General features: G+C 39.0%; 1 protein-coding gene across 1 annotated transcript in view; it reads left to right on the top strand.

The window, feature by feature from the left end:
* Positions 1 to 852: 852 nt before the first annotated feature.
* Positions 853 to 16,098, top strand: part of Usp26 (ubiquitin specific peptidase 26) — a 37,592-nt gene continuing 22,346 nt past the window's right edge. Inside the window, exons 1-4 of the mRNA XM_021153502.1 lie at positions 853 to 915; positions 2,458 to 2,543; positions 3,292 to 3,337; positions 6,097 to 6,152. The gene's annotated coding sequence lies outside the window, so the exon portion shown is untranslated. The remainder of the gene's footprint in view (positions 916 to 2,457; positions 2,544 to 3,291; positions 3,338 to 6,096; positions 6,153 to 16,098) is intronic.

Below are 16,098 nucleotides of genomic sequence, written 5' to 3'. Positions count from 1 at the left end.
CCGTTTCTAACAGCTGCCGGAGACAGCGTGAAAGGACTCTCAATACAAGGGAATAACCATTTCTTAACTGCTAAGGTAGAATTGGTAGGAAAGAACTCTCAATAAAGGGGGATAACCTTTTCTAAACCNCTACGGTAGAGACGGCTGGGGAAAAAAAACTCTCAGTAAAAGTGAAAATCCTGTTTTTTAATGGTTGCGTCAGAAATGGCGCTAAAGAATTCTCCATAAAATGGCGCATCTTTAGCGCGGGCATTCTTTATTTGAATTTGGCACTGAACCAATCAGAGTGTGGATTATGAGTTACATCACAGTGGGTTTTATTTTGTACTTCCCACAATTCTTAGAACCCCCAACGGTCAGAAGGATGGAATTGCAAACACTTTTCACCAATGAGGAATAAGTATCAAGGGTAGGGAGGGTCTCTAATTAAAGAGAAGATGAGAGTAAATATTAGCCCTGTCAATCTTCTTAGCCACAACCAATCTAGATCCGTGGGGGTCTGCCTATAAAAGGAGGCTCACCGGGGTGCCCGGCCTCCATTTTGTCTCCGGTTTTGGAGTGTACAGTGCTAGACACTTTACGCTCCGGTAAACAGGACAGCAAGGTGACAAAAAGGTAAAGGCGTTCGGGAGTGGCAAAGGGGAGCTTCGACTGGGAGGGTCAAAGGGGAGCTTCGACTGGGAGGGTCCACATTGACTGGTAGTCTTGAACAGGAGTCTGGACCAGAGTGAGGACCGAACCAGCGCAGACCAGCACAGACAGGATCAGACCGGAAGCACCTCAGACAGTGGGCGGGGCGGCGGCTGTGGCGGCGCGGTGGCGGCTGCGGCTGCAGCGGCAGGCAGAGGCGCTGCAGCGCGGCGGCAGCAGCGGCAGCAGCAGCAGCAGAGGTGCCCTAGACTGGGAACATTAGCGGTAAGCATGTATGGGGAGTTTTTTGTTTTTTTGTTTTTTTTTTTTTTAGGAGCCTAGACAGGTTGTGTGTACTAATGCAGAGCCTTGACTGGAAGAGACAGGGAGCCGCAGCCTCTAGAAGCTGTCTTAGATGTGTTTGAAGCCGGGCGGTGGCGGCGCACGCTTTTAATCCCAGCACTTGGGAGGCAGAGGCAGGCGGATTTCTGAGTTCGACGCCAGCCTGGTCTACAAAGTGAGTTCCAGGACAGCCAGGGCTATACAGAGAAACCCTGTGTCGAAAAATCAAAAAAAAAAATTGTTTTGAGTTTTTTTTATTTCATACATAAATTATATGTAATATATAGTTCTTAATTACATGCAGTATGCTCTGTATAGATATCTACAGACTAATATACTTCCATAATGGTACAAATTTATGTAGGGGAACAGTAATATGTATTTGTGTATGTCACACACACACACATTACTTAAGAGTCTATATGTGAGAAAATATAATGAAGCCCACTTATTAAAATGGTTTTAAAAAAATAGCTAGGTTGAGCTCTTAGTGGGTAAAGTGGGAATATGTGAAATCCCAGCACTCCGGAGGTGGGCACAAGTAAGGAGCAATGTCTCTGGTTAAGAGCACTGAGTGCTCTTCAGTTCCCAGCACCGACAAGGTGGTTAACGGGCTGTAATGTCAGTCTCAAGGGATCTGTTGCCCTCTTCTGGCTTCTTTGGGTACTGAATGCATAGCATATAACAGGCATATATGCAGGTAAAACATCCATACATGTAAAATCAAAGAAATATATTTTTAAACAATGAGGTCAGTAAGCCTTATAAGGTTACAGTATGCTTTGGGGCTCAGCTAAATTACGTTCTCATCTTAAAACCTGATTTTCTTGATTTTATTTGGTTAACTATTTTTTTGGAAACTCTTGTGTATGGTTTTATAGTTTGGTGGTGTTTTCAAAAGTGAGGAGATTCAGTGATACATTTATATTCCTAGTTACTAAGGAAGAGTATATGCAGGGGCTAAAGTGGGAACAGTGTGATAGCACAAGTTTGAGCATAACCTGACTTCAATAGCCAGGCATCTCAAAAAACAGGGAGGGGGAGACAGGGAACCAGGTTTAGAAATAGCACAGTGGCTTCTATAAATGTGATATATTTCTTATTCCACATTTTCAGATGGTTTTTGTAATTGAGTGCTTGTTTAAATTGTTTCTGTTATTTTCTGACCAGGAAAAAAATCATATCCTAAGGGATTGAATCAGAAGAGTAGTTAGATCCATGGGACTGGAGTTCCAGGTGGCTGTGAACCCCACCTGATGTGAGTGCTGGGAACTGAATTCTGGTCCTCTCTAAGAACAGTATTTACTGTCAACTGCAGGCTGCCCTCTAGTCCCACAACTTATTCCCCAGAGGCATCCTTTTCCAGCTACTGCTTCCTGTCTTTTGTGCTGTGGCTGTGACTGGGAAACATTAACATTCCTATGCTCTTCTCATATCACAAGGATGAAGTCTGAGATTTAAGTCAATTTTTTTTTTAAATTTTAGAAAATCTAGTTGACAGTGGAAGAATTTCCTGGAGTGGACTGCAAAAAACAGAACTGCAAGAGTCAAGAGAGTGTTGGCGTGTTCAGGTATCTTTTATGGATATAACAGTGTGATTTTTGAAGAGAATGTGAAAGCCAGCTCTTTCTGAGATGGTAGTGGGTAGGGATATAAGACCTATACAACAAATGGGTGATAGAAAATGTGGGAGCTTATGGGCTTACTCATAGCATATATTTGGTACAGAGGTCCAGAAAACATACATAAGCAATATAAGTAACAAATAGGCCAGTTCTGCAAACCTTGACCCTTCCATATCTTTTCAAATGTTGCTGAGACTTTTTTTTCTCTTTATTTTTTTATTTATTATTTTCTTTATATACATTTCAAATGCTATCCAGAAAGTTCCCTATACCCTCCCCCTGCCCTGCTCCCCTACCCACCCACTCCCACTTCCTGGCCCTGGTGTTCCCCTGTACTGGGGCATATAGAGTTGTTGCTGAGACTCTTAAGGCATTCTTGGAGTCTAAATGTCACTTAGCTTATTTTCACTGTAGGTTTTTGAATAGTCTGTCTACTCAGCTGGCTTCTAACATACATTTCTATATTTTAAACTCCTGTTTAAATTATGAATGAATTCAGGCATTGGAATCTGGGAAGGATTTGTGTTCTACTTGCTAAGGCACCTTGACACCTGTGTCTCCCATTTCATGTAAAAGAAACACAGATGGATGAATGGATTTCATGAAGTTGGGTGTGACAGAAAGAATCAATTTCAAGTGAACTTCACTGAATGTTTGCTCTATATAATATGCATTCTTTCTTGTCACTCTTTAGGCCAGAGTCTCCGTTCTATACAGCACCAAATCCTAGGACTTGATTGGTAAGCATATTGTATTTGTTGTATTTTAACTCAGATTATTGTCTGAGTTTTTCCCCAGGTGTATAGAGGTCCTGTACCTGAACTTGAGTTTATCTTTACTGTTAGTTTTCTGGCTAAGAATATAATAACTTCATCACGATTCCTTTTTAAAATTTTATTTGATATTTATGCATGGCTTTCCTATATATATATCATATATATATATATATATATATATATATATATGATATATATATGCCATATATATGCCTAGTGCCTGCATCTGATCACTTAGAAATGAAGATACAAATGGTTGTAAACTACCATGTGAGTGCTAAGAACCGAATCTGGGTCCTTTGGAAGAAGAGCAAGCTCTTAACTGTTGAAGGATCTCACGGAGCCCCAGGATTTCTTTCTTTCTTTTTTCCTTTTTTTTTTAAAAATTAGGTATTTTCTTTATTTACATTTCAAATGTTATCCCCTTTCCTGGTTTCCCTTCCAAAAATCCCCTCCCCCTCCTCCTCTTCCTTTCCCCTGCTCACCAACCCACCTACTCCCAAATCCTGTCCCTGGCGTTCCCCTATACTGGGGCATAGAGCCTTCACAGGACCAAGGGCCTCTCCTCCCATTGATGACCAGCTAGGCCACTGGGATTTCTTTCTAATGTGTTATAGAATTGCCTGTCAATTTAAGATTGAAGCATTCAGTATATTAGAATACCAAATTTCAGACTAGAGATACTTCTAAAGAAAGATTATATTTTAGGATGGGGGGAAAAACAAGTCAAACAAGCCCCCAAATATTTAAAATAGAAACTAAAACCTTTATACAGCATACTGACATTTCAAAGCTGATTTATCCTGAAATTAGTTACTCTAAAGCTCTAGAAAGTCGAGGTCATTGTTACTTCTCTTCAAGCAGTAGGCTAAGGCCAGAAGTATTTAGAGAAAGCGTTCTCTAGAATCAGCTAGTGGAGCTTGCCAGCCTTGGGCCTTCCTGAAGTGGTATGATGTAGATCCGCAATTCTTCCCGGTGGTAGTTTCCTTTTGAATGGAATTCTACCTACTGCATGGTAATATTCAATCTCTTCATTGGGAGTTTCTGGAGGAAAACCTAAAAGTACCTGAGTGTGTAATTTTGTTAAGTGTTAGCTTCACATTCTAAAGTAGTTATGAGGCTGAAGAATATGAATTAGAAAATCTCTACTTGGGTAGATAGCCTTAGAATGTGGACACTGTAGGAATAGTGAAAATAACCTTATTTGGAACTCAGGGTAAATGTGGCTTCTAGGTACCAAGGCAGTTCAGATGTTTCCCTTCTACCTTAACTGTGATCCACTTTAATATCCAGGTATTTTGAGTTTTAATATGCTAATTCATGGTGTGGTTTTACTCTCTTAAACCTTTACTTAGATTAAATGTGTTTTCATGCTGCTTATTTTATATGAGTACCAGAGAGAGTTTAGATTGCCAGGGTCCCTTTAGGTCAAGCTTATGGGATAATGGCTGTTTTATGGAGGAAAGGCACCTTTTGCATAGTACTTCATGAAAAGGCACTATTTACACAGAAGTTAATATAGGCTCAATGTTGACTTCCAAATTATTATTGCAATATGTGCTTATAAGGAAAGTCTAGAGACTACAAAAAGTGGTGTTTAAAAACAATTGGTTTTCCACAGGAAAAGAAAAATCAGGTATGTGGGATTTTTCCAGTTTCTCAGATGTAAATGCTTTCACATGGAGTAGTTTTAAACAATTATAATGAAATAGGTGAATACAAATTTAGGAGAAGATACACAGTTGGTTCATCTGGGTAAGTTCTAAGCAGCATTGAGTAGATCTAAAATTACTCACAGCCCAGGTATCTAGTCAGGACATTTCTGAACATTTTAATGTTATTCCAACTAATGTTTTTGTGAAAATATCCATATTAATTCTGAGAAGATATCTTTATATTTATATAAAGTGTCATTTTCATTCAAGTGTCTTCATTTCTTATTTCTAAACTTTAATATTCTATACGTAGGGAAAGGTACAGTAACTAATTCAACTTAAAGAATGTATTTTGTTAAAGGAAATAATCTAGACAGCTTTGTATTGTGTGGAATTGTAAAAGCTGTGTAGGTCGTGCAGATGTATGTGCTGTTTCAGTAACAGCGTGTGTAGAAGCAGTAAAAATGATCTTCATAGTAACTTTGGCACTTGGTGAAGCTTGATGCAGTCACTGAAGGTCCTATGTAAACATGTGAAAAGAATTCTCTTTTGTCCAGTTCATAGTAAGGTTTAATGTTTGAATTGGACTATGGGGATTTATTGCCTCTTATGGTAGGGACAGGCCTACTTGAGGATCCAAAAGGAACTGTGGGACATATAATTTTAAAAGCTGTGCCTGAGGCCTAGAAGGAGCTGATGAGGTTATCCCATCAGGGCTAAGTCTGCCAGATTCTTGAGGTTGCACAAGTGGAATAGGGAAATCCAGATAGCCACAAGTGCCCCCCGGGAACCCCATGCTGCTTATTTCCTAAAAACTTGAGACTTGGGAGGGTTTGTGTGTGTGTGTGTGTGGGGGGGGTTCTTTCATAGTTAGCATAGAGGCTTTGCTCCCCTTGCTCTGGTCTTGATAGCTGGGCAAGAACTTCACTAGACAATGAAGGGCAAAAAAATAACTACTGATAACACCAAGGGGAAAAGTGGCAGGAGTTACGATTCACAAGGGGCATATGGAGCCTGCTACTCAGGGATTTTTTTTTTTTCTTACCCAAATTTGGTCTCTTTCAACAGCTCTCCATTCACTGTTTCCACCCGTGCTGAGTGCCTGTCCTAAGATTCTGATAGAGGTAAGACTGAGAGATACACACAGTTTTTTAATCATAAAGCAGAATAGTTACAGGTAAAGATTTGAAAGCTTCTGTGAATATTTATTAAAATAATCTAAAAGTCTAGATTGTAAGAGGTACTTACAATCTAATAATAACAATAACAATAATAACATATCCATAACAAAGCTGCATTTTTTTACTTAAAACCATGCAGGCCATGAAGATATCTCATGGAAATTCCATTTCGGTGAGGTCAAGTTTTCTCAGGGTTCCTACCTAAGCATCTCCATAGATCTGTAGTTAATATTAATGCAGATCATTTGAATTAATCAATCTAATTCCTCCAAATGGTTTGTCTTAGGAGTTTGGTTTTGGCTTATCCTATTTATTCTTCCTGGAATTTCAGTCATCCATAACATGCTGATTGAAGGGATTGGTATCAGCTTAGGATCCCCAAGACCATTTCTCAGCACAAAGGGGATTTATTTGCCCCATAGCGACAAACGGCAGGGAATATCAACAAAGACAGGAGATAGAAGATGAGGGAGAAGGGGAAGAGAACAAAGAGGGAAGGAAGAAGTATTTGTCCTAAGAGTAGGGACAATAACAAAAGACTGCTTTTGGATAGAGGAGATGTGGCACAGTAAAATTGCAGTTAAAAAGGTGAAAGGGGAAATCCCATGTTAAAATGAGGTGTTTAGTTTTAGTTTTGGCATTTTAATTAGGTGAGCCAAAGTAGGGGTTTGATTGGTGGACTTCAAAACCTGGATCTTGGCAGTCAGCCTCAGGAGGAGGAAGTGGCCAAATAAAGGAATAGATCTTGGGGGCTAGCTTTAGTAATGTACTTCAACAATTTTTAGCTAAGCTGAGGTTATAGGGGAGAAGGGAAAGGCCCGTCAGAGGCATATTTGCCATGCTTAGGCTTGATACCTATCCATCCTTTAACTCATTGGAGTGTGTTGTGTTAATTGTTTGTTGTTGTATATCTCTTATAATCATGAAATGGGAAAACTTATATGGTATAAGGATAGGTAAGAATTAGGTTTGTACAAAGACATAAAAGATGAGAATTTAAATGAAGGCAGTGAGCTTGAACATGCTTTATAAAATCCAGAGAGATGGCATCTTGAGCTTTGACCCCAGTGCCTTCAGAGCACAGGACCCAGTCACTCGGTAACTTCAAGTGGAGATTTTGTAGCTTAGGATCTGGAAGGGGAAGAGAAGGTAAGTTGGGGACAAAATAGGAATGTTAGTTATCTGTTTTTGAAACTGCAGGGTTTGTTGTCCCTTTTTGTAGCCACTTGGTATCTGGGGTTGGTTAGAGTGAGCTGCCTGCCTGGCCCCACCTCTCCCTCTCCCTCTCCCCCTCCCCTTCCCTCTATCCCTCTTCCTCCCTCCCTCCTTCCCTCTCCCTCTCTCCCTCTTCCTCCTTCACTCTTTCTCTCTCTTTCTTTCTTTTCTTTCTTTCTCTTTCTTTCTTTCTTTCTTTCTTTCTTTCTTTCTTTCTTTCTTTCTTTCTTTCTTTCTTTCTCTCTTTTTCTTGAACCAAAAAGGATGTCAAATATCCAATAATCCAACATAAAATTCCAGTACCTTGATTTATGTCTCCTCACTAGTATCTAACTACGTATACATAACAGTGAGCTCTAGCTCATTGACTTCATTTAAATTCTCATCTTTTAAGTCTTTGTACAAACCTAATTCTTACCTATCCTTACACCATATAAGTTCTCCCATTTTATGATTATAAGAGTTATATAACAATGAACAAGTAAATAATCTTGCAAGCTCTAAAGAAAAAGCTCATCATAATTAACATAGATATGTGAATTTGTGTTGATCTTGACATTTAAAAAAATTATTTATTTACATTGCAGACATTGCCCCCCTTTCATCCCCTTCACACAGTTTTTCATCCCATTTCTCCTCCCCTTTGCCTCTGAGAGGGTGCCCTCCCTTCACCTTACCCCATCCCCAGACATCCCCTTTTCCTGGGCCCTCAAGTCTCTCTGCATCCTCTCAAACTGAGGTCAGACAAGGCAGTCCTCTGCCACATGTGGCTTAGCTCCTGGGAGCTCTCAGGTCTGGGTTAGTTGAGACTGTCGGTCTTCCTATGGGGTTGCCATCCCCTTTAGCTCCTTTAGTCCTGCCCCTAACTCTTCCATAGGGGTCCCTGACTTCTGTCCAATGGTTGGATGTATCTGTGTCTGTCTTGGTTAGCTGCTGGTAGGGCCTCTCAGGACAGCCATGTTAGGCTGAGGTATGTAAGCACAACATAGCAGTAATAGTGTCAGGCCTTGATGTTCCCCTCCCATGAAATGGATCCCAAGTTGGGCTGGTCACTGGATGGACTTTCCTTTAGTCTCTGCTCCATTTTTGTCCCTTCAGTTCTTTTAGACAGGAACAATTTTGGGTCAGAAATTTTGATGGTGGGTTGGTAACTCTCTTCTTCTACTTGGAGCCCTGTCTATCTACTAGAGGTGGCCTCTTCAGGTTTCCTCTCCCCACTGCTAGGCATTTTGGTTAAGGTCACCTCCATTGAGTTCTGGGAGTCTCTCATATCCCAGATCTCTAGGACTTCCTAGAGAGTTCCCCAACTCTCCACCCACAGAAGTACATATTTCCATTCATTCTCCTGCCCCCTGGGCTTCTCTCCTGCTTTACTCCCCATACCTAACCATGCCCCTCATTTCCCCTCCCCTCCCCCACCCAGTTCTATCCTCCCTCTACCTCCTGTAATTATTTTGTTCCCTCTTCTAAGTGGGATGGAAGCATCCTCACTTGGGCCTTCTTTCTTGTTAAACTTGTTATGGTCTGTGGGTTGTATCCTAGGTGTTCTGTGCTTTTTGGCTAATACCCTTCTGCAAGACCCAAATAGCTAGCTTCCTGGAAATTTGACCTTAGTTTAGGACATTGTTTTTTGGTGGAAGAATCCTTTATAAAGTTCATCAAGGTCTGCACAGATCTTTATTATTATCATCATCATCATCATTATTATCATATTTTTTATTTACATTTCAAATGCTATCCCGAAAGTTCCCTATACTCTTTCCCCCGCCCTGCTCCCCTACCCACCCACTCCCGCTTCCTGGCCCTGGCATTCTCCTGTACTGGGGCATATAAAGTTTGCAAGACCAAGGGGTCTCTCTTCCCAATGATGGCCAACTAGGCCATCTTCTGCTACATATGCAGCTAGAGACACAAGCTCTGGGGGTACTGGTTAGTTCATATTGTTGTTCCACCTATAGGGTTGCTGACCCCTTCAGCTCCTTGGGTACTTTCTCTAGCTCCTCCATTGGGGGCCCTGTGATCCATCCAATAGATGACTGTGAGCATCCACTTAAGTGTTTGTTAGGCCCCGGCATAGTCTCACTTGAGACAGCTATATCAGGGTCCTGTCAACAAAATCTTGCTGGCATATGCAATAGTGTTGCACAGATCTTTTTAAAAGTACATTGTACCTTTGTATGTTTATGTTTGAACCCTTCATAGTTTTTAGCATATTCTTTTTGCAGCATACTCTGAAAAATAAAGAAAAGAAGCCTACTTCAAAGATAAATGTGTCTTCCTATAAAGATGCACTGTCTAATGTTTAGAAATGAACACTCATGTTTTCTTTTATATAAAATGCTTTACATGACCAATTAGGACCACATTCAGGGGTTTCCCAGTACTCTCTCCTAATCCCTATTAGTCCTCATTCTCACTCCCTTAAGACTGAGAAGCTCCTTGTAGATCAGTTCCCACACTGTGAGAAGAGAAATGGAAATTTTGTGAACAAAGGTGACAGATTGTGATTGAATTGACAGTGGTCTTTATCTCCTGCTATTTATCATGATTTTCATTCTGCCATACATATTTTCTTCTCCAGAGAATGAAACTTAAGAATAGTCCAACAAAGACAGGAAAGTAAAAGTTGAGTATGAGATGACTGAATGGAAAGAATCATAGTGACTTTATTATTATATCATAGTCAAAAGGTCAAGAATCTGCCCACAACTTACATCAGAACTAGGACAATGTTTGGGGAACAATGTTCATTTCTTTAGGCTAGTTGGTATGTGTTGCATTGTCTATTTATCTGTTAAACATATGTCTAGAATTAAAAGTCTTGTAGCCCTCTAAGTGGCTGTTTTCAGAGATGGGTTAGGGTATAAGAGGTAGAAAGTGGAGTTATGTGATTATGCATAGTTGAATCCAGTTTGGGTTTAGCCATCTAGAAATTTCTGGGTGCAGTTACTAATCACGTTTTATAATCATGTAATTAGAAGGTATAGAAGAGTAACCACTACTCTTGGGCTGGATCTGGACCTACTGTTTTTATATCAACACTCTGGAGTATCTTAAGCATAGATACAAAACAAGGCTCTCAAACAAATTTCCTGTAAAGTTTGGGGACTGATTGTCTGAGACAGGAAAGAAATTTAACCATTAGATGTTTTTAGAGGAAAGTACATTATTTTTAAGGATTCCATGAAGAAGGTTTGGTCGGACATGTTACTTTATTAACTCAAAAATAAGCATATGTTCTAGTATATTTATAGAACAGTTTGTGGGCCTTTAGTAACTTGTTATTTAGCCTATAAGGAGAGTGAATTGTAAAATCAGTGTTAACTTTGTGAATGGACTATCAGATTTCTACTTAAGAATCATTTCCCATCTTAGATTTTTGACTAAAAGCTGTAATTAGTTTAAATATTATTATATACTGATTGCTATACTGCTTGCAATAAAATAACACCCTTGCTAATTACAATTTCTTTGGAGTCTTTCCATTTGAATTTTTTAATTCTAGTTTTGAAAGAATTCTGTGAAAATCAACAACGTAAATGTTTAAAGTTATCTTTCCAAAGGATTTATTCACAATCATTTTGTAAAGCAGTGTGTGAATAGTTATAAACCAAGTCGGCTGCTTGTTCTAATTGTCCAATTCAGGCCCATTTGTGTTCATGGACTCTTCAACATGCTGTGAGAGGGAATATTTTCGAGAAGATATGAGGTTAACCAGATGTGCCTGGAAGGTTTCTTCATTTTTTACACTGTTGCTGTCTTCAGAAGCACCAGAGGAGGGCATCAGATCCCTTTGAAGATAGTTGTGAGCCACCATGTGGTTGCTGAGAATTGTGCTCAGGACCTCTAGAAGAACAGTCAGTGCTCTTAACTGCTGAGCCATCTCTCCAGCCCAGTTCCTTCAATTTTTTTTCTTTTTCCAATTTTTTATTAGGTATTTTCTTCATTTACATTTCAAATACTATCCTGAAAGACCTCCATACCCTCCCCTCCCCGCTCCCCTACCCACCCATTCCCAATTCTTGGTCCTGGTGTTCCCCTGTACTGGGGCATATAAAGTTTGCAAGACCAGGGGGTCTCTCTTCCCAATGATGGTCGACTAGGCCATCTTCTCCTACATATACGGCTAGAGAAACAAGCTCTGGGGGTACTGGTTAGTTCATAATGTTGTTGCACCTATAGGGTTGCAGACCCCTTTAGCTCCTTGGGTACTTTCTGTAGCTCCTCCATTGGGGCCCTGTGTTCCATCCAGTAGCTGACTGTGAGCATCCACTTCTGTATTTGCCAGGCACTGGCATAGTCTCACTTGAGACAGCTATATCAGGGTCCTTTCAGCAAAATCTTGCTGGCATATGCAATAGTGTCTGAGATTCTATTTTAATTACACTATTTTTATCTCCCCTTTCCTCCTTCAAATTCATGGCCTCTTTGAATTTAATACAATTTTTTAAGGTCTGTTAAGATCCGAAGTTCCAAAGAACAGAACTTGAACTTCACATGTGTTAGTAGTAAAAGCTATTTCCCTATCAGGTCACTTGTATCCTGCCCTCCCTCTTTCCTCCACTTTCACTTCCTTCTGTCTTCCTTCCCCTCCCTGTTCCCAGTCTCTGAGTCAGATTACTTTCAAAGTTGGATTTGCTTTTCTATTGCATCCCCTGAACATAGCCCCATTTTACTTTTCTGGTTTCTGTAGTTACTACAGGCTATGTCCTCTAAGCTAAAGATTTGGAGCTAGGAGCCTTTAATAAGACAGAACACACATTTTTCTTTCTGGGTCTGGGTTGCTTCATTGAATTTTTTTTTTTTTAGTTCCATACATTTACCTATAAACTAATGATTTCATTTTTATTTACAATAGATATTATTCCATAGTGTGGTTGGGCCACATCTTCATTACCCACTTGTCAGTTGAGGACATTGAGGTTGTTCCCATTTGCTGCCTCTTGTGATTAGAGCTGAGGGGGCACGTATGGAGGAACATGTCAAGTTCCTTTGTGAACATGCCAGGGAATATCTGGGTCATATGAGAAGAGACTTTCAGCTTAGGGATTTCCCATGCTGACTTTTAAAGTATCTGAATCTGTCTGTAATCCTACCAGCAGTGAGTGAGTGAGTGAGGGTTTCCTTTTCCCAGCATCCTTGCCAGTATTTGTTGTTACCTTGTTTTATTTATCTTTGCTGTCCTGATGGGGTAAAATGAAATCTCAAAAGTTATCTTGATTTGCATTTCCATAATTGTTAGGGGCAATGAGTGTTTTTGATATATTGACCATTTTTAATTATTTGGAGAACAATTCAAGTCTCAGACCATTTCATTTATTTATTCTCTTTTTGTTTTCTACTTCTGTATATATTACATATATTAATCTTATGTCAGATGTATACCAGTAGTAGTAGTTTTGTTTGGTTTTTGCTGTTTTACTAAGCAGACTGGTAACTCTGAGGCCGTTAATGCCAACATAAGATGAAAGTGTTCATGCTTTTGGGTTTGTTTTTTTTTCTGAGATGGAGTTGCACCGTATTACCTAGCCTGATCTCCACTTCCGGACCCCAAGTAATCCAACCATGACATCCCATTATGAACTGCAATTGCACACACTACCAACTTACCCAGTTACAATTTGAGTATTCTACTAACACAACCTCAAAAGACCCTTCTATTCTTCAAGTCATGTTCTAAGCAATGAAGATGCTGCACATGTCAGACAGATAATAAGGTAGATTGGTGATCTGAAACAGAAAGTAATATTACAAAGAGAAACGTGCTTCTAGCAGGCATGGAAAGGCAGGGAGCAATCAGCTAATTGCATTGAGGACACTGTCACACCAATTGAACTGTGTTCTGTTTCATACTGGAAAAATTGTCAGTATCCTTTGGGGCTACTGCATTTTGTTTTAAATTATTATTAGGCTACATTTAAACTTTTAAAAAATTCAAATCATTGAAATCAAGTATTTCTTGGGTCAAGTTACTATTCCTGGACTACAGGAGCTAGTAAAGATATTACTCTATTAGGGAAGCTCTGAGAAAAGAACCACATACAAATCCTCCCAAATAAATCATATTTAAAGTATTTGTTATAAGTCTCCATGGAAAACATTTTAGAAGCTCTTAGAAAAATATTCCTTAGGCTACTATGTCTATTAGGATATTCCTTTGCTCATGTTGAGGTGTGTGGTTTAGTTTTATCCACAATGATTTAATTTTATAGTGAAAATTAGTAAAACCAAGGCCTCAAGCTTATACCAGACTATCCAAATGAGTATATTAATTCTGCAGGCTTTTCTTCTAACAAGGAGAATTTTATCAGCATGGAGTAGAGACATTTTAAAATTATTAGACTGAAAATAGCTTTATAGGCACCCTGAAGCTTAAATATGTCAGTTGATAATAATTAAATAACACCAAAATACAATTTTCAATAAAGGAAAATGAGCTGGTTTTAGAAAGTCTGAAAGATAAATCAGATCATCAACATTCTAACATTCATATGAGAAATTTATATAATTCACATCAAGCATGTCAGATCAACTGGAAAATTAGAGTAATTAAATGTTCAAGGGGAAGGAATTTTATTATACAAGCTATAACAACTTGACATGGCAAAAGCACTTACAGAGACCACATTTTCAAGGCACCCAGGAAAATGCAGCAACACTGGGCTAGAGTCGGTGAGAAATGATCGGTTTCCTGGAGACCTTATTAGAAAAGAAATGGAATCCTAGTTAGACACTCTCAGTGGACATAGGTGGACATAGAATTTCTTAACATAGTAGAAAAAACGCAAATTCCATAAAGCTATAGTAAACATGCTTTGAAGTATACGGTGGATTGGTAATGAAGAGCAACAACTACTTCTCTCCGGGATCTCTATCCCCCTCTACCTTCCTCTGACCCTTTTTTAAGTTATTGTTACTTCCCTATCAATGTATATTGTCTTAATAACTATTATCTAGCGTATATTTAGGATATCTACTATTTTCTCTGATAATAGTGCATTAATGTGATTTCTCCTACCAAAATCTGTTAATTCTGCTATTTCACTTAGCAACTTGAGCCACTAGGTTCCAGCCTATATCTGGCCTTAGGTCAAGACTGCATGTGTGAAAAAGGCATTAATTTAGCACTTCCTTCTTATTGTTTTTTTTTCTAGTTCTGACTGTAGAATATGCTTTTGATTTTTCATTTTTGAAGGTTATCCAGTACAGTTTTAATTCTTACAGTAATCACAGTAAATTACAGTACAGTAATTTCTTTATTTGTCATAAAATTTTAGGTACATGTGTAAGACCTGGTTTGTGAATTATTTAGTAAATATATTTCTAGTCTATTGGGCCTCATATTTAGTTGATATTCGATATAGAACTCTATCTTCCAAAAACTGTATACTTCCTCCTTTCATTTTCTTCTGTCATTTAGGGTTTTGTTTTTTTTTTTTTTTTTTTGTAATCGCATGCTGGACCTCCTAGACCTATCATCTGTAGTATCTAAGTTGCTTTCTACATGTCTCTGAGGTTTTTGCCTAACATTCAGGGGATATAGTCCTAAGATGGTGAAGCTTGTTTCACTGAACACCATTTGGGGCCCCAGTAGATGCCCTAGCTGTGCTATGTTTCATCTTTCTTAGGTTCCATTCCTGGTGATTTCTATTAGGTTTCTTACATCCAATGATGATTCTAGCTGTGCTGGTAGGCTGGCAAAGAACCCATTGATTCTAGTCTTCAGATTTTGTCTCTAATAAGTAAGAAATAGTCTTCATTTCTTCTGTCTTTCTCTTTCATAACAATGCTATTTCTCTCCCTTAAAACATTATAATGTAGAGTAAGATACCAGATCTAAGTTTCTTTGTCAAAACATCCTGAAATTTGCCTTTGATAATGCCAGACCATGAATTTTAATATACTTTATTTTCATGAACTTGTACCATTACTGATTTTATACTATTTCCTTTAGAATTGTGATAAATAAAAATAGCACAAAGTTATATGGTATATAAACCACTTAACATATAAATTAACAAGTAGAGGAGGCCAGGAGGTTTCCTGTCAAGAATTTAAAATCTCTTTGACATTTTGTTTACATATAGTTTCTAGATAGCATGTAGTTGATTAATAAAAAGCCTCAAAATATTGCCTTGGTAATCCAGGTGCAGTGTGCTTTAACATATATCAAGTCATTGAAGTTCTTCAGTTTACTGCAGTTTACTCTTCTAAATGTAAAACATTCCTTTGCTCATGCCAGTTCTAGAGAGCTTTGCTTCAGTGATGCTATTTTATGCTGAATGAAATCTTTTCAGATTCAGAACTGGTCTCCCACTTACTGCAGGATTCCTTTTACTTGGCTCTCTACCTGCTTCTCTTGCCTATTAATGGACCAAATCCTTCTACCTGAATAGGGTGTTCAAATTGTTAGTACATGCAGTTCGATAAATGAGAAAAGTGCGCAGGCACATACATACACACACACACGGGCGCAGATATGAGAAATAATCACCAGGAAAAGAGACTAAAAGCAAGTACAAACCAAAGATTAAAATAAAAGCCTGCTCTGGCCGGGTGTGATGGTGCACGCCTTTTATCCCAGCACTTGGGAGGCAGAGGCAGGTGGATTTCTGAATTCGAGGCCAGCCTGGTCTACAAAGTGAGTTCCAGGATAGCCAGGGCTACACAGAGA

The sequence above is a fragment of the Mus caroli genome, chromosome X, assembly GCF_900094665.2.
Source record: "Mus caroli chromosome X, CAROLI_EIJ_v1.1, whole genome shotgun sequence".
Taxonomy (NCBI): domain Eukaryota; kingdom Metazoa; phylum Chordata; class Mammalia; order Rodentia; family Muridae; genus Mus; species Mus caroli.
Note: the sequence above shows the minus strand (reverse complement) of the source record. Positions and strands in the feature narration are given on the sequence as shown.